Here is a 21442-nt window from a genome sequence, read left to right as displayed (position 1 = left end):
TTACTTAAAAATGAGAAAAAACAACGACCTCTCGTTCAGGAGGATTCACTTAAAATATATTTGGTAATGTTGGTTCCAAAGTTTTCCACACTTTCACAATCAGGTACAGCATCCGGCGAATCATTCGAGTCTTTTTGTGGTTCCAGGAAAACAATACTATGGCTATGTGTGCACACGAGATTCGGTGACTAGAAAATTTCTGCGGTGGTCGCTTCTTAGGTTCCGAACTTGTCGCGGAATTAGACACTACGCTGCATCGAAGTTAAATATATTTCGAGAAAAAAAAGTCAGTTTCGCCGCAGGGGCGGAGCAATGAATGCGATAGCAAGAAATTAGAACGTCACACAAAGAACGACAATCAGCTGGATACTTCCAGCGCGCCGCTGAAGCACAGAGAAGGACGCCCGAAAAGAACGCACAGATATGCACAGGACAAGTATGAACCAACAACTGTCACAGTTGTTATGTCTTTGTGCTTGAGCAACGCACTGCAAGTGTTGACAATTGAGAATCAGACGCTCTTAGATATTTTTTTTCTTTTATATTGCGGCGCGTGGAGTGGCCCCTCGGCGTCTTCTGCCGCACGGGGACGTCTGACGCAAGGTGTGCCGGTATTCGTTTTTTTTTTTCGTTACAAAGCCCAGTCGGCGAAAGCTCTGCCGGACCATCAATAAAGTTGTTACCAACCAAAACGTGACGAGTGGGTGCAGAAAGGGGTCACTTTGTCGTGAGCGTCTGAAGGGCAGTTTTCAAATTGAAAGAATATATAGGAGGGTTGCGTGATAGCAAACGCTCTCAGGCTTCTCCGAGTTCTGCGTACCACCACCAGTAAATGGTGTATATAAATAGCTTGCCGTTGTTACGCCAGCGCATATATGGCGTGTGGTTAAGTTTAACGCAGCGCTGGGGAGCGAGGGGTCGCTGGTCGGAATCCCCAGTACGGTGTTTCAGAATTTTAGGGGCGAAGCTCCTTATAGCGGCACCCGTTCGTCCCTCGTAGCGTAGTATGTAACCAGTCTTACGCTTTGACCTGCAAGGTGGTGCCGGTGGGAGATTTTTCCTGTGCGTTGTTGAACAATAAAAAATTCGCAGCGTTAGCTAAAAGCCGACTTCTTCTGTCTCTCATTCCCATTAGCAGCCATTCTTTACCTCCAAGGTAGTGCCTGGTGAGATTTCTCCTGTGCGTGATTAAACAATAAAAATTTTGTTCAAAACGCCGTTGATTGATGAAATAAACCAACAAAAGACGCCAGATGTTTTGTAAAAGCAAAACGAAAGAACGCCAGATGTTTCTAAAGCAAAACGAAAAGACGCCAGCTGCTTAACGAAAGACGCCACATGTTTTCTAAGCAATGGTTTTCTAAACAATGAAAATTCACAGCGTACATGTAAAATTAAAGTGCGCTGCAAGTCGTCATAACTCATCGAACCTTTAGTATAAACGCGCCCGATCTCACGTCGGTGATGATGTACTGGGCAGAATTCACGGAAGATTCACGGTTTACCGATGAACCTCCGCAGCTTCGCCCACTCATCATCATTCACTCCGTGGATATGCTGTGATTTTTTTCTTGTGGTGTATTTCTCTCTTTCCTATATATATATATATATATATATATATATATATATATATATATATATATATATATATATATATATATATATATATATATATATATATATATACACACACATAGCCGGGACATGACCGCGACGGCAAAAATCGGCTGAGAGGGTCCATATAATTGCTATGGCAATAAACAATAAAACAAGAATTTTAGTCTGGCTGTGCAGCGGCGTTCCAAGAGAGTGGGTAAATTTAGTTCGTGTAGCATCTCTGCTACGGGAGAAGTTCGGGAGTACCTTGAAATAATGAATGTAGCCGCCCTTCTTTGCACTCGTTCAACATTATGCACTACTGCTTTGTGGTAAGGGTCCCAAACGAAGCTTGCAAACTGGAGTGTAGGTCTTACTATTCTAAAATATGTTGTCTGAGCGAGGCTTATTAGCGAGGTTTTTAAAAAACGTCTCTTCAGCGGGAGGACAAATAATATTGATACGTCGAGTCCAGTTCAGGTTTTCAGATATGGTTACTCCTTAGTATCTACATTTGTTAAAGGTAGCTAGTGCAGTGATACTCAGTTGATAATCAAAATTTAGTATGTGTCTAACCTTATTTGTGACACGTGAAACGACAGTTCTCCCTTTATTTTGCTGCATTTTCTAGGACCCACATTATTTTTAAATTGACGCCAGGGCGTCGCTGAGATTTTTTAACACGAAAGTGTTTTATGCCGGGGCCCACCAAGTACTTCTATTACCGGATATGACGTTCATAAATGAACGCCAACGGGTAAGAAAGAAAAAAGACCACGAAAAAGATCCACCGGTGGGAATCGAACCCATGACGCTGCGGCCGCGATGGTAAGCGCCCGACTCTAAACCAACTGAGCTAGCTCTGCAGATGCCAGACTCCCCACGAACGCGCCTTATATCTTTCATTATATTCCCTCTCGCACGGCGCTCTCTGTTGGCGGTGGAGATAGGCGGTGCGGAGCGGGGGGCGGTGCCGCCATCTGTGAGAGGTGAAAAGAAGTAATGCGTCATGATCGACACTTACTAGCGCTTAGTCCGAGATTGCGTGCGACATCGTAGGCCATGGTTAAAGCGTCTTGATACCAGCGAGGGACACTGGCCGCGTTGGGGTCGCCGAGGCACCCTAGACGCAGTTACGTGCGTTCTTTGCCTTTCGCTTCGTGTGAGTGTGCGCCGGCTCATCGGGGTATTGCGGCTTCCTCATGCACCAAAGGGATTTCTCCGCCGCCGACTAGTTAGATTGGGAGAGCACCGACTAACAAAACTGCTCTAATACGTGTTGCAGAAAGCACACGATTTTGACGGGCGATTGTCGTGCCTTGGAAGAGCGAGACAGAGGCCAGCAGGACGCACGCGTTTGCGGCTCAAGCTACGAACCTCTACGAACTAGGCGTTAACATGGGTGCATTGACGCCAATCGGTGCTATAGCTGCCAAGTACGAATAGACATTGTACAAGCTCTCGTATATCACTAAAGAATAAGCACTACTTCTGTGTAGACACGTTTCACTTTCGTGTTTTACCGATCCCTATGACGAAGGGATCAGCCACGTTTTTTATTTATCGTTGTTCCCGATAACGCAAACAATAGTTCGCGAACAGTCGTACAGTAAGGTTGTCATTAATATCAGAACAAATATCGTTAATATATATGAGAAATAATTCCTGCCGAAGGACAGACCCTTGAGGGACGCCTGGGTAACAATTAAGTGATCCGACTTGTATTCGTTTACGTGCACGTACTGCGTCCTATGTGATAGATTTGACCTGATCCATTCCTCTACTTTATTGTTTATTCCAAGTGTTTCAATTTCATAATTAGTTCGTTATCAAAAACCTTATGAAGGACTTTTGTGAAGTCAAGGCATATTGCATGAACCTGTTTTCCGTTATCTATTGTTTGTGAAAATTTGTGAACGGCCTCAACGAGCTGCGTCACAGTTGACAGTTTTTGCCGGAAGCCTCAATATATGCTTCAATATAGCTTTCTGAGTCACAGGAATACAAACGTAATGTTTATTAGACTGCTATAAAAGCGGAGCCAACGCTGGAACCACAGACGCTAATCTGATATGACGCCTGTATTGTAGGAGTTGGCTACACATCGTAGCAATATCATGTAGTGTTTGTTGCTTTCTTGTAAAATTAGATAGCAAGCACCACAACCACAATTGACGTTGCACCGATATTACACCTGCGTAGGCTGTTTTTCCGAACCAGTTTATACAGCTGGCGTGGCTCAGTGGTAGAATACCTGATTGCCACGCAGAATGCTTGGGTTCGATTCCTGCTAAGATCCTAATTTTCATTCTTTCCATTCGTCGAGTCAACGCTGCCGATGTTGGTTTTCCTTAACGTTCTAGGCATTTAAATTACCGATGTCTCTTCGCGCCGTTCCTGGGTAGACATAATCTGTCAATCACCTGTGGCGCATACCCGTGCACCACGGCCCGTGGTAAACGGGTATGCGCCACATGTGTGTAGTGGAAAGGGTTTGACGACGTACGCGGCAGGATTTTTACGTTCTTCATGTACATGACACGAAAATCATATTCGTCAATTCCTTTTAACCTCCCATGCCAATTTTTGTTCTACACTAAGTTAAGGAGGCGATCATGAGAGCACCCAGATGTAAGCGGCTAGCTCGAAAGATAGATAGATAGATAGATACGTAGATAGAAACGCTCAAAGTGCCAAAGGTTCGCTAAGAAATGCTTCGCATTTAAAAGCTAAACAGATTGAATAGACGGCCGCTATCATATGCAAAAGTGTTGGGTCCATGGCTAAAGAAACCTTTCAAAACATTGGCGCTCGCGCCTTAGTACAGTTTTAGAAGAGACGGAAACATCAAAAACATACTGACTCACATTTGTAATTATGCTTCACTTTGCGATACTTCTGGTCACATGTTCCGCGTTGCCTCTTGTGATTCAAGACAGCTGTGTTTTAAGTGCGGGCAAGGGCCCAGTGATGGTTTTGTGATCGCATTATACAAATGACTCCGAGATGAACTTTTCGGCCAAGTGCGAACGTTTCTAGTGTCTCGTGTGTGAACACTGTTGTCGACACGTGGAGAGTATGCATGACGGGAGAACATTCCTTTTAAAAGGACATTACCGTGCGTAAGTTTTGCAGTACTCTACTTTTATTTATAAGTTTGTGACGCTAAATAATAAGTAAGGGAAGGGGAGTAGCAGGAGCCATGTATAGGCACCAACCTATCCTTAAACACATTTCATCAAAAAAACCCTGTGATGGTTCAGGCGCACGCGCGAGCCTTCTGTTTCTTTCAATTCAATTCAATTTTATTTTCCAGTGTGTACATTCTGGATCGTTGCGTTGGGTTAAAAGCCAAGTACGTAGCTCGAGGGGACCCAACGACCAGACTGTGCAAGGCAGTAACACGACTTTCAACGCAGACTTCCAGAGAAACGTGCGCTTGTTCCGTGTTTCTTTTGAAAAGCGCTCGCCGACAGAAATACCGCTTCCTTTCAGTGTTGCGCAGTATTGAAAAATATTTTCTTTTTCCTTATAATCATAACGCTTCAGTATTACTGGACAAGGCGTCGAGGTTTATTCTGCGGATTTAGTCTGACGCGGCTTTGCTATTCTGTGCATCCGCTCTGTTGTTTTCAAAGGAAGACCGAGCTTTTTCTTCGATGTTTCTACCACTTTTTTTTTTCATGTTATTCTGAAGCTTTATTGTCGCTCTCCGGTATTTCAAACGCCATTAGATTGTTTCGTCGCATTCTATCTTGTAAACCGGCAAGCGTTTCCTGCTTTTTTTTCTAAATTTGAAATTAGCCTCTCAGTTGTCTCTTTTAGCTCAGAAAGACCAGTCGCGTGGTCCCTGTAGAGCTGTACAATGTCTTCCAGGGCCTGACGTCTCTTGCGTAAGGCGCTCGGGTTGGCTTGAATTGTCTTTTGAGCTTCACACAAGCCTGGCACAAGTACGTTTAGGTCAGGTCCAGGATTCGTCTCAGCGTCACCCGACAACAGCAGACATAGCGATGCAAAGACAGAAAACAACCGTGGGCACAGTACCACAACGAGGAAGCGATTGTCGCTCTCATAACACGAGCATGAAAAGCACGAGTAGCACGAGATGAAAGACAGAAACTTCTTTGAGAACATCACCCATGCGTTGCCACCATGCCCCCTGGATGCTTTCGCCGAGAGTGCTTGCGTTATACGATCTTCCACGGCCCTATTCCACCAAGGTTCTTGGTGTCGAGGTTGTTGGCAATTCACTCTTGCTTCACTGCTTCAGTCCCTGCGCTTCAGCTTCATCCGCAGAGAGTGAAAGCATATTCCGTGACCACGGAAACGCGAGTTTGGCATTAAATTTCCCCAACGTCAAAATATTCCTCATGTGATACAGCCATAACTAACTAGCGCAAAAAACAACGGTCCGCGTCCTGTGTGGTCACTGTCTTTCCTTTTCACTTTGTCCGCTGTTTTTTTTGTCTAATTAGTTATGTCCGCAGTCAATACGCACCAACTAGCCCAACTAGCTTCTCTAGTACTTCTTGGATTTGTATTCTAATTCCACGAAATTGAACAATGTTTTCAGAAAAAGTGCTCTTTTCCCTCCGGAGCATGGGGCCTCGATTTCAAACACAGGCTCTCAAAGAAAGCTTTTTTTTTGCTTTTAAATACGATAGACTTTCTTGGGAAACTTAAGCGCAGAAATTTTAATCTGTCTGTCTGTCTTTCTGTTTGTCTGTCTGTCACCCGATTCAGCCACCCGGCCAAAGTTTAACCACTTGCGGAACGCCCAGCCATCTTGAACTGGTACCGCCGTTCATACTTGTGAACATTGTCGATCAAAAAGCAAATGTTACGCATATCTGAGGCGCAACATCAATACTTTAAGTATTCCTTTACTAGAAAATACATAGATAGGTCATTCTAAAGACCGTAGTGTTTCTTAGGCTGCGTGGAAAATGCTACTGTTTTTGGGCTGCGCTGCAAATGCGACGCTGTGAGCCAGATGCAGCGATTCAACATAGAGGAGGAGGACTCATGTAGTACGGCCGGCAGACGACTATTGTCTTTCGACGACATTTGCAGCGAAGCGCGCAAACACGCGGCCAATTTTTCATTTAATTCTTTAAGGCGATTCTCTTCTTACACACGTGAAAGGTGGGCGGAATGACGGAAACATTTCTCGTTGAGTCAGCATAGAATTGCTCAACGAATTTGAAAAAAAAAACATAGAGAACTATCCAAACGGAAGTTTTCAACAATGTATCTGTATAGTTCACAAGCGCAGTGCTCTGACCATTCTCTTCGATATCTGGTGTGTAAGCTGCGACGAATACAATGGATAAAAGGGAAGAGTACACACACCCGGATTGCCGTGTGTGTGTACTCTCCCTTTTGTCCGTTTTCTTCGTCGCGCCTTATACTCCAAATATTGTGAACCAACACGACCAGTTTGCCACTCTTACACTATGATCCACTGGCGCATGCCTGTAGAGGAGCCGTAGAACGCGTTGAAGAATATCCCGTGTGCTATCATTCGCGTTTAGTCACTTGGTGAGTTTTTTTCCAAGCTAGTTATGGTTTCATGGAGAATTTTGTTCTTTTAAATAGAGCATGTTGAAACGCTTGGCTTATTTTCACGACGCGCACAATTGTGTTCGTGTGGACATCATGCCATTCGTGTTGACAGTGACATGTGGCAGTGGCAACTTTGTGTTCCAGTTACAGCTAGACTATATACCGGCGTGCCAGATGAATCCCCAAGAAATTGCTAGGTTGTCACATGTTCCTTTCTAACGAGATTCTATAGCGACCCCCTATATTTTGGGTATATTGTGCCGCTACTTTTTTGTAATCTGCATACAAAGACACGATACAAAAGCCAGGCACGTTACTATTCACTCTTCAATTTATACTGAATGACGTGGAGGTAAATCGAGTATCGCCTGTCATAAGAACACTGTTGTCATTAGTTTTCTAAAATTATTCACAATGTGCAGCGATTAGCTCGTACTTCACAGGAAATGTGCCTACGGGGGCTTGGTCTACAGTTTGATTTTGTATGTAGCGGCGCACAGGTGCATCTTCAGTTGGAGCAGGATAATTTATGGTTTAGACCATGAAATACGCTACGAAGCAATTGCACTTAGGTTATATGCGTGCTTCCTGTGCACGTGTTTTATCATGGGAGGTTTGACATTTGACTGCTGATTAACTTGGAAAAGTGCACCATCGCGTTCTCAAAATGAAGCCGGCAGAACCATGCTGTTTGCGTGGCGGTGTACCTACACGACTCCGGATGTGCTGCTTATTTCGCCGAATGAACCAATTGCTCAAAACTGATTTTTTTCCATTCACATCTAAATAAAGAAATGAGGGAACAGTACGCTTCCGGTGTGTCGGGTGGAGGCCAGCTGCCTGATGTAGTGGCAAGCTGTGGATTTCTATGCAAGCCACAGTATATTCATTGAAATTAGCCACACGTTGCTAACGTCATTCTGTCACGTGCTACTTGTCTCGCTTAGCTTATTCCGGCGTAAAGTATGCGCGTGCAAAGCCACAGATCAACCAGTTTATACATTCGATGCTGTAGCGTCGTCTCCCAGTTTCCGTAAGTAGAAAGGTTTCGGAGCTACGAAAGATTTTTAAGCATTTCTTAGCCATTCAATTTGCACGACATTTAATTTTATTAGACGTGAAAAAGTATTTTCGTAGCTAGTTATGTAACTAAATTTAATGTTCGTGAAAAGACTGCGCCCGCTATCCAAATCTGATCCTCTAGGGCGTAAATTCTTACATCCGCTTTTCGAAAAAGAGGATGACTGTAAATACGTATTTTGGATTACCTGCACTGATATTACGCGTGGAATTTTGCAAGTTATAAGAACCAGTCTAAAATTTTCTGAACGTAGCGGACTTTTCGGGCATCCGGCCACTAAGTTCTGAGAATAGACTGCAGTATAGCCCGCATTTGGCCTGGCTGGTTCATTATTACAAGTCGAAAAGCGTCGCTAAAAGATGGGACAAGAACAATACCATTTCATAAGCATATCATATTGCTACATGCATATTGCCAGACCCTGGAAACATGCGCGTGTGCGCCGGACGAAGAGAAGGAAGATCTCTTTCCGCTCGGGCTCTGATCTGAACGGGTCAGCGCTGCAACTGCTACTGTAAATATATCGTGTAAATAGTCTACGGACTACAGTCTACCGAGTCGTCATTCACGTAACATATCTGGTGGAGGTGGAACGTTCCCCGTGTTCAACACGAAGCTTCGCAGCGGCCTCACCGTCTAGTCTCCAGCCAAGGCTACCAGTGACAAAAGCCCGTCTCCGTCTACACCTGCGGCGCCGACCACAACGTACCTTACGGTGTCCCACCCCCACGACCCCGGTACATTTTCCGCCACACCACCCTTTGAGGGGAATGTGACGCGGATCGTTCGACGGGAGCTTAAAGCGGCTAGTCCAGCGCCCTTCCACACACCTCCCTTCGACCAAGCCGCTGTCCAAGCAAAGCCCCTCGGTCTCTGTTATTCAGGCCGTCGTGCGGCAAGAAATTGCCAATCTCGATTCCCCTGTCGCCTGCTCCGTCTCTCAACCCGAATACCGACCGACGCCAACAAGTGCACCCCGCAATGACTCCTATTTTCCTCCAAGATCCCGCAAGGAATCGGAATGGAGAACTCCCGACGACAAACCCATCTGCATCCACTGCCACCGGGTGGGTGGTGTCTCCCATCACTGCCGCACCGCCTGGACGCCGCCGTATTGGGGCCAATTCTCGTCGCTTTCTCGCCCATACGCTGCACCTCGCCGGTATACGCCCAGCCGTACGTATGCGGCCTCTGAAGCACCCAACAGCAGCCCTACTGCTCGATCACCGTCGCGCCAACGCCGTCGTTCCCCGTCGCCTCAACCACGCCACTATTCCTCGCCGCCCGACTACGTCTCGTCCCGGGCAGAAAACTAGATCGTGCAGCTCCTGGATGTAGTGCTGCATCATTTTCGTCTGAAACAAATCCTCCGTTGACGCTCCCTGCGAACACGAACTTAATTGGTCGGCAATTGGACGGCATTTTTATGACGGCGATAATTGATACTGGAGCTCAGGTGGCTATTATCAGTGCGCATCTCTGCCGTCGACTTAAGAAAGTACTCACGCCTGCTACAACTAATGCCGTACGCGTCGCCGATGGCGGAACTGTTGCCGTCACGGGAATGTGTACCACTCGAATAAGCATTGCCGGCCGCCACGTTCCCGTCCTGTTTACCGTGCTCAGCAGTGGACCTCACGACTTCATCTTAGGGATGGCCTTCCTGTCTACATATTCTGCCCTGATCGACTGTTCTGCTGGTACGTTTTGCTTGGAACTTCCTCTTCTGCCAGATACTAGCCCCAAACTCCAGAACAGCCTCTGTACCACAGACTTTATCCGCATGCCGCCTAAAGCCCTAACATTCGTCGAATTGGCGACGTCTTCACCGGTGCTTGACGGGACTACGCCGTCACGCCTATTGCTGATATTCTTCTGGCGTGCGACATCACTGTACCACACTGTGTTGTCACCGTAGCCGCTAACCGCATATATCTCCCTGTTATACATTTCGGCTTTACGAAGCAAGTGCTACCCCAAGGCATCTCAGTCGCCACGCCCCAGTCCTTATCAGATGACCGCGTCACCATATTTGCGGCCGAAGTGTGCTCAGATGTTCCCTGTCGCCCGCCGGATACCAAGTGCCTAGACATGGCATTACGTCACATGATCGCCCCGGACCTCCTGCCTGAGCAATCAGCCGCTCTAAGCCGCCTTTTGGCTTCTTACCGCGACCTCTTCGACGTCGATAATTGACCACTAGGCTAGGCCAGACTTTTTTTGTAAAGCACCGCATAAACACCGGTGATTCTCTTCCCATTCACCGCCGACCATATCAGTTGTCTGGCGCAGAGTGTACTGTAATTCAACAAGAAGTAAACAAGATCCTAGCCAGAGGCATAATTGAACCCTCATCGAGCCCTTGGGCGTCACCCGCCGTGCTGGTTAAAAAAAAAGACGACACGTGGCGCTTCTACGTTGATTACCGTTATCTGAATCGAATTACGAAAAGGACGTTTACCCTTTGCCCCGACTGACGATGCTCTTGAGTGCCAACACAGCGCGCGCTACTTTTCTTCAATAGACCTACGCTCTAGCTACTGTGCAACGCCCAAGCCACGCTCGAGCGTGTGATGGACTGTCTGCTACAAGGATTCAAATGGACAACCTGCCTTTGTTACCGCGACGATGTCCTTGTATATCCGCCTACATTTGACACCCACCTTCGGCGTTTGGCAGCTATTCTTGACGTCTTCCGCAGAGCTGTCCTCCAAATGAACTCGTCGAAGCGCTACTTCGGCCGCTGACAGATTACAGTCTTGGGCCACCTCGTCGATGCTTCAGGTGTGCAGCCGGCCGAGAGAAAATTCGTGCTTTGTGCGACTCTGTTCCTACTTCAGAGGGTTCGTGGAAGATTTTGCAACAATCCCGCGACCACTCGCTGAACTTCTGAAGAAAGACGTGCGTTTTACGTGGGGTCCCGCTCAAACCGCCGCTTTTTCTCGCCTCACCACACTTTTGACAACGCCGCCTATATTGGCCCTCTTTGACCCATCCGCTCCGACGGAGGTCCGAACCGATGTTAGTGGTCACGAGATCGCAGCCGTCCTAGCCCAACTACAACAGGGACGCAACCGCGTTATCGCCTACGCCAGCCGCGTCCTGAGAGCTGCCGAGCGCAACTATTCCATTACAGAGCGTGAATGCATTGCTCTTGTCTGGGCAGTCCTGAAGTTCCGCCCATATACAGTAAAACCTCGGAGATACGATCACGGCTCGTACGAATTTCGGGGTGATACGAATGTTTCTGTTGTCCCGGCCAGGGCCCATTAGCCTGCAATGTATTGGAGTACGGTTGTTGCGAACCAATTTTCACCCGGCGACGTTTGATACGAACGTACGCTAGCGCACAGGTACGAGCAGGGGCTGCCCGCGCTGTCGCGAAAGACGCGGCAGTCGCGGCGGGTGCGGGCATGCGCGCTGCGCGACCGTCAACGGTGCTTGTTGCCTCAGAGATTGTGCGCTCGAATCTTGGAGGCCTTTATGCGCCTTCGCGATTAGATTACAGGTAGCATTGACGTCGTGTTTGTTTTCTTTTTTTTCCATCGCGTTGACGTGTGCTGCCGTGCTCGAGGCAGCAGCGTCTTTGTACTGTGTTAACACTTACCTGTCGCGTCGATGCAAGCCATGTCCTCGCAATCAGACGTTCTATGAAACAAGACTGAAAATTGGGCTGCGGTTTCATCATGAAGTCCCATGAAAGGTGGACGAAGACCCCAAGAGACGAAGCGGACGGTCTTGGCGAAGGAGCTAGGCCTCGCAGCGTACGCGCACACATGCCAACTCTCCGATTTGCGCGGGAGACTCCCGGATTTTGAGCAAACCTCGCGATTGTGCGGGCACGGCTGTAAATCTTCCGAAGCGCACCCCCCATGATATTGAGAATCAGTTCTGCGGAATCCTGCAAGGTGGCGAAAGCGTTAAGAAAGGGAAAATGGACAACCACCCATTTGTAGCACGAAGGCACCAGAAAATCCATACGGATTTCCTTGTGGAAATCCGTGTTGATTTCCACAAGGTAATACCTTTCCTCCAGACAAACCCTTTCCTCCACACACGTGTGGCACATACCCGTTTACCACGGGCCGCGGCGTACGGGTATGCGCCACAGGCGATTGACAGTTTATATCTACCCAGGAACGGCGAGAGCAGGTATTGGTAATTTAAATCAGAGAGCGTCAAGAAAAACCGATATCGGCAGCGTTGACCTGACGAATAGAAAGAATAAGAACCAGGATCCCAGCAGGAATCGAACCCGAGCATTCTGCGTGGCAATTAGGTATTCTACCACAGAGGCACGCCAGCTCTGTAAACCGGTTTGGAAAAACAGTCTATATGCAGGAGTAATGTCGGCGCATCATCAATCGTGTTTGCGGAGCCGGATATCTAATTTACAAGAAAGCAATAAACATATGTATTCCTACGATAAAGGCGCCGTATCAGATTACCGTCTGTGGTTCCATTGGTGGTTCCGCTTTTATAGCAGTCTAATAAGCATCACAGTTGTATTCCTTTGATTCAGCAAGCTATATTAAGCACTCCTCGACCCCAGTGGAATAGATTAACGGAAGGTACGCGTGATATTCACATGATTGCGCCATAAAGTCCACTTAGTTTCGATAATACTGAAATGTGTACTCTAACGTGAAGGCTGGCGTTATGTCGCACCATAAGTTACTCTTTAAACGCCAATGTTGTCGACGTGCCTGGTAAGGCCACGATGTGCACATGGCTACTACATTACAAAACACATCGATCCACCTCGTAACGCTTGGCCCAAAACCATAAAGTACAGCATAGAAGTACTCGATAACTGCTTCGCATGAAACAGATTCCCACAACGCGTGGGCTCTGCCGAATTTTTTTTCTTTGTTTCATTGCGTCAGTGGTGAGGTGTATACATGTTGACTGGAAGGATAAACACATTTGTTTGTTAGCCAGCGCTGTCGTCTGTGTCCTTTCTTGTGCCATCTTTTTAGGGCTGTTTTTGCAGTCGTAGACTGTATATCACATATGGTAATCTCCAGTAATACCAGGGCAGCGCTTTGTTTGAAAGGTGTTGAAACAAATATATCCCATATGCCCCAAATGTAATTTGGCTACCCGAATACAAGCCATAGCTCAACATAACTCTTCGATGCGCTAAGAGTAAGACCAAATGCTTCTTCAGAGTTGCCAGATACTCAGATTTGCCTTGACACCGAGGGCCCCGTTGTTGCAGTGATGCATGAAGCATCCAAAGTCGTACAGTCTCTTCCTTGCCAACGCACTAACATATAGGCGTGCAGAGCCGAACAATGTGAGGCAGCCAGTGCTGACAGTTTGTCGCCTGCTAACTCTCCTCCTGAAATTTCACCGTAGTGGCTGAGTTGTGACAGTGTATGGACATTGCGAATACGACATACACGGGGAGCACGAGTACCCGTTACGAATATTCTTTGCGCCTATCGACATATATTCACTTGCTGGAAAATAGCGTGAACTGTAATAAAATGTTAGAAAAGGCGTGGTTGTACCATAGTGACTGTGGTACGGTGGTATACGCGATTGGTGATAGGGTTTTTGCAGTGCTGGGGGCACCAATGCCTGGCGCCACCGATGTTCCACATTACAATCGCTGCCTGGGATGCCACGTGTTAGGCGGTAAGGCGAGAACATCGGTCGAGAGATCCGACGTCCGGCGGTCTCTTGAACACGAATCGTATTGAAATCTCGCGGCGTCAAATGCACATGTTATCATGGCAAATCAATAGCTGTGCTAATTAAGGTGAACTTGAAGTAAATATTAAGAGAATCAACGCACAAATAAGTGAACCATGAGTGAATCGACCTACACAAAAGTGAATTAATAGCGATTTGACGTACATTACAGTAAATGAAGAGTGAATCAAAATACACTTTATCTGACACCATGACTTTTTGATATATTTCGTTCGATTATATTGTCATTGGCTCCCACGGGTTTCTTAATTAAGACAATCAAGAACGTCCTTTCATTTCTGCTGTTTTCGCAATTTGAAGAAAGCTGAATAAAAAATATTACGAGCTTTTGACGTGGTGATGATGGCCGGAGAATTTAGAATATGCAGACACACGTTTCACCTACGTAAATGCTGCTGGCCTTGACATAAAAAGGCATTACTTTACGTGATTTAGCTTCCGTGTTATGTTTGCTTCCGGAGACATATTTCTTTAGAGCGCTGTAAGTAGCACAAAAATGCTGAAGTTGAAGGAAAACCGCATATGGTTCAGTGACCTTTTAACTGCCTGAAGTAACATGTTTTGTTTCGAACAACGCTGCCTAAGCCTACTGAGGGCACTTTTATATTTGAACGAGAAATAGTTTTTCATCAACCGATTATTTCATTTATTTCAGTAACATCTATGCTCGGGCAAGAGCTGTTTTGAGAAACGCTGAGAACATTCTATGAAACCTACGCTAAAAGCTGGATAATAAAGGCAGCGGTAGTCACGATTGACCAGTATTTTCTATGTCTCCTCCAGCGATTAAGCTTTTGCTTAATGCGACTATCAGAATAATATAATACGACCAATTCATTTTTACTTACGTTCATTCTCTTTACAGGACTCAGCAGCAGCAACGAAATAACTGAGCCCATATTATGTCATTAGTTGTGCTAGTTGTTACATGCGTTCTATGCCTACTGTTGAGGGCAGCTGTGCAACGCTGGAATCGAGGGAAAAGACTGCCTACAGGAACCGTGCGTCCTCCCATGCCTCCCAGGAGCACCATTCTCGGGCACGACGAGCTTAACTGGCCCGGTTTCCACTGCAGTAAAGCAGTCGAGTGGGCAAAGCAGTTTGGACCCGTGTACAGGTAAGACATGCTGATTCATATCATATGTAAAGTAAAAGTAAATGAATGCTAGTATTCTTGTTGTCGTTACTGTTCATGAAAAGGGAATGGACTTCAACCTATAGAATACATTTCTGTCAGAGTATAACCACCTTAAAAAATTGTCAATATTATTTTTTCGAAAGTGGTGACCATGAAGACTTTCAATCTGCAAAGGAAAGCCGATCGTGCGTGCTGGCACATGGCGAGTACAACTTAACACGAAAGCAAATAACGCATCTATTAACGGAAGCTCGGACGTGGTTAGACCTGAAAAACGAGTGCCTTATGCCTGGCGTACGAAAATGCGTTGCATCGTTTTCTTCAACGGCAGATTGAATCTGAATTTTACGGACGTGGTTGTGCTCAATGATGTTCAAAGTATCAAGAAGTTCTGTAAGAACAGCGACGGATTGTATCGCTCGGGCTGTTTCATCGTTGGTCGCGACTACAACAAAGGTGAGATGCAGTACTTATTTCTCAAGCAATAAATTTTGGCACGGCGCTATCTTTCGCAGGACCGTCACGCGCAGCTTTAAACACGAGACCGTAGGAGCGAATAATAATAAAAAAAGAATACGCCGGCATTGACATACATAGATATATATGCCATCTTTCCTCTTATAGACATAGCTTGTTTTCTCTTTATGAAACGTATATGACCAGATAATCGTCATGATTGGTAGAGTCAAACCTGAATTATTTCTTATAGGCATAGTAACAACAATTTCAGGGGAATGCAAAGGCGATAATTTTTAATAAAAGTACTACAATTGCTCGTGTACTTCAACTCGCAACTGCTGCAGTCATTACAAGCAAGGAAATGTACTCAGGGTAATTGAAAATATTGAAAACCTATTATGAATACTGAAAGAACAGCGCGACTATTATTGAACAATCTATAAGGAGAATTAAGTGCAGAAAGAAAATTGCGCGGTAGCGCAGGCTCGGCTCAGCCAAGCAGCCGTTTTAGAGGATGAAGTTGTTCCACAGTAGTTTCCAGTAGAAAAGCAACAGGTCCGGACAAGATATTCATAGAAAATGCGGACAAATATCAAAGCTGCGAATCACATAATGGCTGAAACATTGAAAAAAGATATCACGCGTCACCGAAGTGTAATGGAAATTTCAAACTATACGATTGCTCTATAAGCATAACAACAGAGATACTAATAGCCAAAATAAAACAGCAAAAGTCAGACGCTCTTGTGGGCGCTCGGGTGCGATTATATTGTTCTCGTTCCCAGGACTGGCGACGCAAAATGGTGATTGCTGGGTGGCAAACAAGAGATATTGTATGAGTGTACTGCGCGACCTTGGTTTTGCCAAAACATCGATGGAGGAGCGTATGATGGTGAGAGCACCTGTCAATTAAGTATGACTACAGCTGCTGTTGTTTCCGATACGTAGGAAGAAATATTACCGAAGTAATCCTAGGCTCATTGACATTGATAACGTGTATATAATAGTAATATGACATGGTTACTAGCGCAAAACGAGAGGGGGACGAGATGATGAAACACGGGACCTTATTGTCACATGAACTAGCCCTAGTTTGCGCCTTAACTGTACATCAGAGATTTTTCCGTTTTTACAATCTTTGTTTTGGTGTTGCCATGCATCGTAGCTCAAATGGTTGAGCATCGGACGCGTGAATTGAACGTTGTGAGTCCGGATCCGATCGATGGTAAAGGTAATTTTTCGTCCACTTTAGTTCATTTCAACTTAAGTTATAATTACCGCACTACAGTGAAAGACAATAATTAATCTTCCTTGTACGATGCTTGGCCTAACTGTCGGTTTTATGCATTTGGCTGTGTCAAACAAATTGGAAAAAGAGTGCCAGAATGACAGTGACACTTGAAAAGAAGGACACAGGACGAGCGCAGGATCAGCGCTCGTCCTCTGTCGTTCTTTTCCAGTGCCACCGTCGTTTTCGCGCTTTTTTTCCACTTATGAAGCGATTCCAACTCGTCCACCATTCTATCTTACTGCAATTTTTCTAAAAAAGAACCGAGTCGCTCGAGAAAAATTCCCTTTCCTCCTTCACTAGAATTGCCTAGCGTTTTGCAGAAATAAGAGAATAGCACCTCAATGGCGGACCTTGAACGCAACAAAACAACATCAAAAAATGACGCGGCAGTGATATGGAATATCATTTTAAAGGCGATCCTGTCGCACTTTACATCCACGAGTCGATCACACTTCGAAGTTATTTATGCTTTGAGCAGCCGCTTTATTTTTTTTTTTCTTTATCCAGTACTGCGGACATTACGCAGATACAAGCAGGGTGAGGGCAAGAATTTTGTTCACTGTGTATAATATTACCCACTTCCTTCTGTGACACCTACTAGCCTTGGAGGTATCAAAATAAAACATGTATTAAATTTTAAAAAAAGCCAGTGCGCGAAGCAGGATAATGAACCTCCAGATACATTTTACAGACGGAGCATAAAAGTGGTGGAATGCTAATTTGTGGTAGTCCTTTCAACTCCGGCACACTGAGAAAAGAGCAAAATGGGCCACAAGTAGGGAAAAAGAAATCATATGTGGACTGTCACTTTTACAACAGGGCTGTTACAGCCGAAGTTTGCCGTGTGTCGTAGCTAGAAAATTATCGCCATCTCGAACCGGCACGCACTCAATCGCCGTCCAAGCACTCTGCACAGATAGTTAACAAGAGAATGTGAAAAGGGCTCATCAGCTATGCTGTGACATAGTCGTATAGGGAACCAGCGCTGGAGTTTCCGCGGTGTGGGCAGTGCCGCCCTGGCGGCCAAAGCGCGCATACTCCAGCCGCTCCCGCGGACGAGAGTGGCGACTGGTTGAAGCAATGCGGGCGCGTATCGCCGAAAGAAAACTAAAGCATGCTGGCGGTGCTGTGACGCATTCAAGTGCCACAATGCGTAGACATGAGGGAGGATGTATCCTTCTATGCTTTTCCTTCTAAAACATATGAATAGGAACGGATGCGACGTTGCATCCCGGCGGTCAGGCGAGCACAGTATGTTCTGCTCTTGCTCTCCTGTCTAGTGGCGTCGGGCTGGTTTCTAAACCGAATTGCGCGTGTCTGCTGGATTTTTTCGATAGTGAGGGCCACCAGTGGAAACTGGGGCCAACGAGCAGAATTTAATCAGTGTTTTGTCGTAAACAAAACTTACATATTATGCAGCATGCGGCATATGTAACGATTTTTTCATCTGACCACCACCAAGCTCCTTCGGATGCCACCGCGTGCAGTGAATATGATAAGATAGACAGGTAGTTTACATTATTTGCAAACAGTTATGCAGAAGGAAAGCTGTCTGTCTACGAGATGCGTACGGGGGCACGTTCGCTGAAGCTGCTGAACTGTTATGAGAAATACGCACGCGATGGATGCCTCCGTTGAACTTCACTTGTGCTACAGACGGAGTTGACGAACAAAGCAGCGGACTACTCGAAGCTTAGCTTTCTGGTGTCAGACGATGCGGTAAAGCTCCTTTTTGCATTGGCTCCCGCGGCGAAGTGACATCGCAATTTATGCCTTGCTAGAAAAGGGTCAAATGTCTTGGATTTTTACTCGCTGTTTAATTCGCCTAACGTACTGTGTTTTTTCGCTTGCCTGTGTCTGCTTAGAATAAACGTGTTTGATCAACATCGACAATTGCTGTCGTTTTACGTGACAAACAAGGTATGATTATGAGGCACGCCGTAGCGTGGGAATCAGGAGTAATTTTGACCGCTTGGGGTTCTTTAATATGCACATAAATCTCAGTACGCGGGTGTTCTTTGTATTTCAACCCCATCGAAATGCGGCCATCGTGGCTGGGAATCTATCCGCGCCCTCGAGTATAACAGCGCGACACCATAAATGCTATGCTCGCACGGTGGTTTGCTTGATCAACGTCCGCGTGCATACACACCGCGGGCTGGGCATACATACCACGGCAGAAAAACGTTGACGCACCTACCCCTTGCATATCTTACTTTTTTTTGCTGTGGTAGTGGGCAGCTGGTATCAACGCAGCACGTACTTATTAATGGAGGCTTGTGAGCCTGCACTAGCTTGACACAAATCCCAGGACGCAACCACAAAATGTTGACGACGGAGTCGCCACCACGACACAGCACTGTCTCTTACGTATGCTACGTCGTCAGACTACATCTAACGACGTAGCAGACGTAGTCTGCTATGCAGGGCTTCTCTCCGTTTTCCAGTGCTTTCCTGAGAAAGTAGCGCTCAGACAAAGTTATTTTTTTCTAAACCATAGAGCAGTATTACTGGTGCAATGGCTGCTCGAGCTGTTCGCGCCAAAATGAAGCACGGGATCGGCGCACGCGCGTGCACTCACCGCGCTACAGTGCGGGCTGTGCGGCCGGTCGTCTGAGCGCGAGCGGCATGGCCTCCGAGATTAGCCGCCGGCGCGGAGGCCATGCGAGCGGCTGAGTTATGTCGCGACTCCCCGCCAGGCGCCCTTTTTCGGCGCGCCACCTATACAGCGCTCTTCTCCCATGCGACTTAGTGCAAGATGCGCAATTGTTTAGGAGCGAAGCTCCTGAGGCCCGCACTCCTCCGCGCCATCGAAGCTCAATTCTCTTAAGTATCGCTTTAGGTTTCAGGGGCTGGTGATTTCAGAGGAAATGTTTATGCCTTGAGCGGTTTGGTTCTAGCGCGACAGAAATTCGATGTTAAAAGAAATAAGCTCTATGCACAACTGGTTACAATGGTCCTCTTCACTTTCACCACCTTTATTATGGACTGTGAAATGGCAACCATCACTCTAGCGCACTACGGGCGCTTTGTAGAAGGCAGTAGCGGACAGTTTCCCCACCGGGCGCCGGCGCAAAATCAAAAAAGAACAATGAAACGCTGCATGCGCCGAACGACGCGCGCGGCGTTCCGTCGCCGCCGTCGAAGGTCCCCGCCGCATCACCGCTCGCACCCATCTCCCTGCGTGCACTTGCCGCACTCTCACTTGCTCAGTCGTTCCCGCTACCGAGCGCAGCAGACGATCTGCCCACCCACTCCCCACCCGACCGCCTTCATGAAAGCCAGCAGCGAGACCAGGTGCATGGCCTTTTGCGTCCCATTACTAAGGGGCTTCGCTCATCGGTTGCTGATTTTTTTTTGCACCAGAATTTATTAGCAGAGAAGTTGTTTAAGCTGTCGATAACTTGTGCTCCGTTGTAAAACAATATAATTATGAACCAGCACGCCCTTCTTCATAAACCGGCATTCTCTCTCTTCATTCTCTTTACAGTGAAGTTGTTTAGGCTATCGCTAACTTGCGCTCCGTCGTGCAAAGCTACTCAGGTCGATATGTGGAATCTCAACAGTTTATTCCCTGGAGCGAAAGAAGCCGCTACGAGCGAAGTTCACCAACGAGCGTAGCGTCGGCCTATGTTTTTCGCGATGTCGAAGTTCCTAATCCACATCCCCCTCTGTTGCGAGTCGTCTGCTTCCTTCGGGAAACAATGATACGATGCGCAGATGTCTTTCCACGCATTAAGGTGCACGAAAACGTCTTTCCACATACGTACTGTTCTTTTGCCGACTAGTGCAAGGCGGAGTGGTGAAATTTGAAAACTGTGCAATAACTTCTCAGCGCGTGCTAGAATGTATTCCGGAGTCGGCTCTCGCCCTGCGGTGTACTTAAATTAGCCACGTGGTGGGCTTTTGCGTGCCCCTAAATAAACCCAAAATGGAATTTTTTACAATTTCCCGGTGGCGGGGACACCGAACAACGGCCTCGTGCTTAGCAGCAGAACGTCATAGCCGTTAAAAATTGGTGATAGAAAATGATTTCAACATCATCATCATCATCAGCCTGTCTACGCCCACTGCAGGGCAAAGGCCTCTCCCATGTTCCGCCAATCAACCCGGTCCTGTGCTTTCTGCTGCCACGTTATACCTACAAACTCCTTAATCTCATCTACCCACCTAATTTTCTGTCTCCCCCTCACGCGTTTGCGATCTCTTGGAATCCAGTGAGTTACCCTTAATGACCACCGGTTATCCTTCCGACTTGCTACGTGCCCGGCCCATATCCATTTCTTCTTCTTGATTTCAACTATGATGTCCTTAACCCCCGTTTGTTCCCTGACCCACTCTGCTCTCTTCCTGTCTCTTAAGGTTACACCCATCATTTTCCTTTCCATCGCTCGCTGCGTCGTCCTCAATTTAAGTTGAACCCTCTTTGTAAGTCTCCAGGTTTCTGCTCCGTAGGTAAGTACCGGTAAGATGCAGCTGTTATATACGTTCCTCTTGAGGAATAGTGGTCGATTTTCATTCATGATTTGATAATGCTTGCCGAATGAGCCCCATCCCATCCTTATTCTTCTAGTTATGTCACTCTCATGGT

The sequence above is a fragment of the Rhipicephalus sanguineus genome, chromosome 11 (assembly GCF_013339695.2).
Source record: "Rhipicephalus sanguineus isolate Rsan-2018 chromosome 11, BIME_Rsan_1.4, whole genome shotgun sequence".
NCBI classification, from domain to species: Eukaryota; Metazoa; Arthropoda; class Arachnida; order Ixodida; family Ixodidae; genus Rhipicephalus; species Rhipicephalus sanguineus.
Note: the sequence above shows the minus strand (reverse complement) of the source record.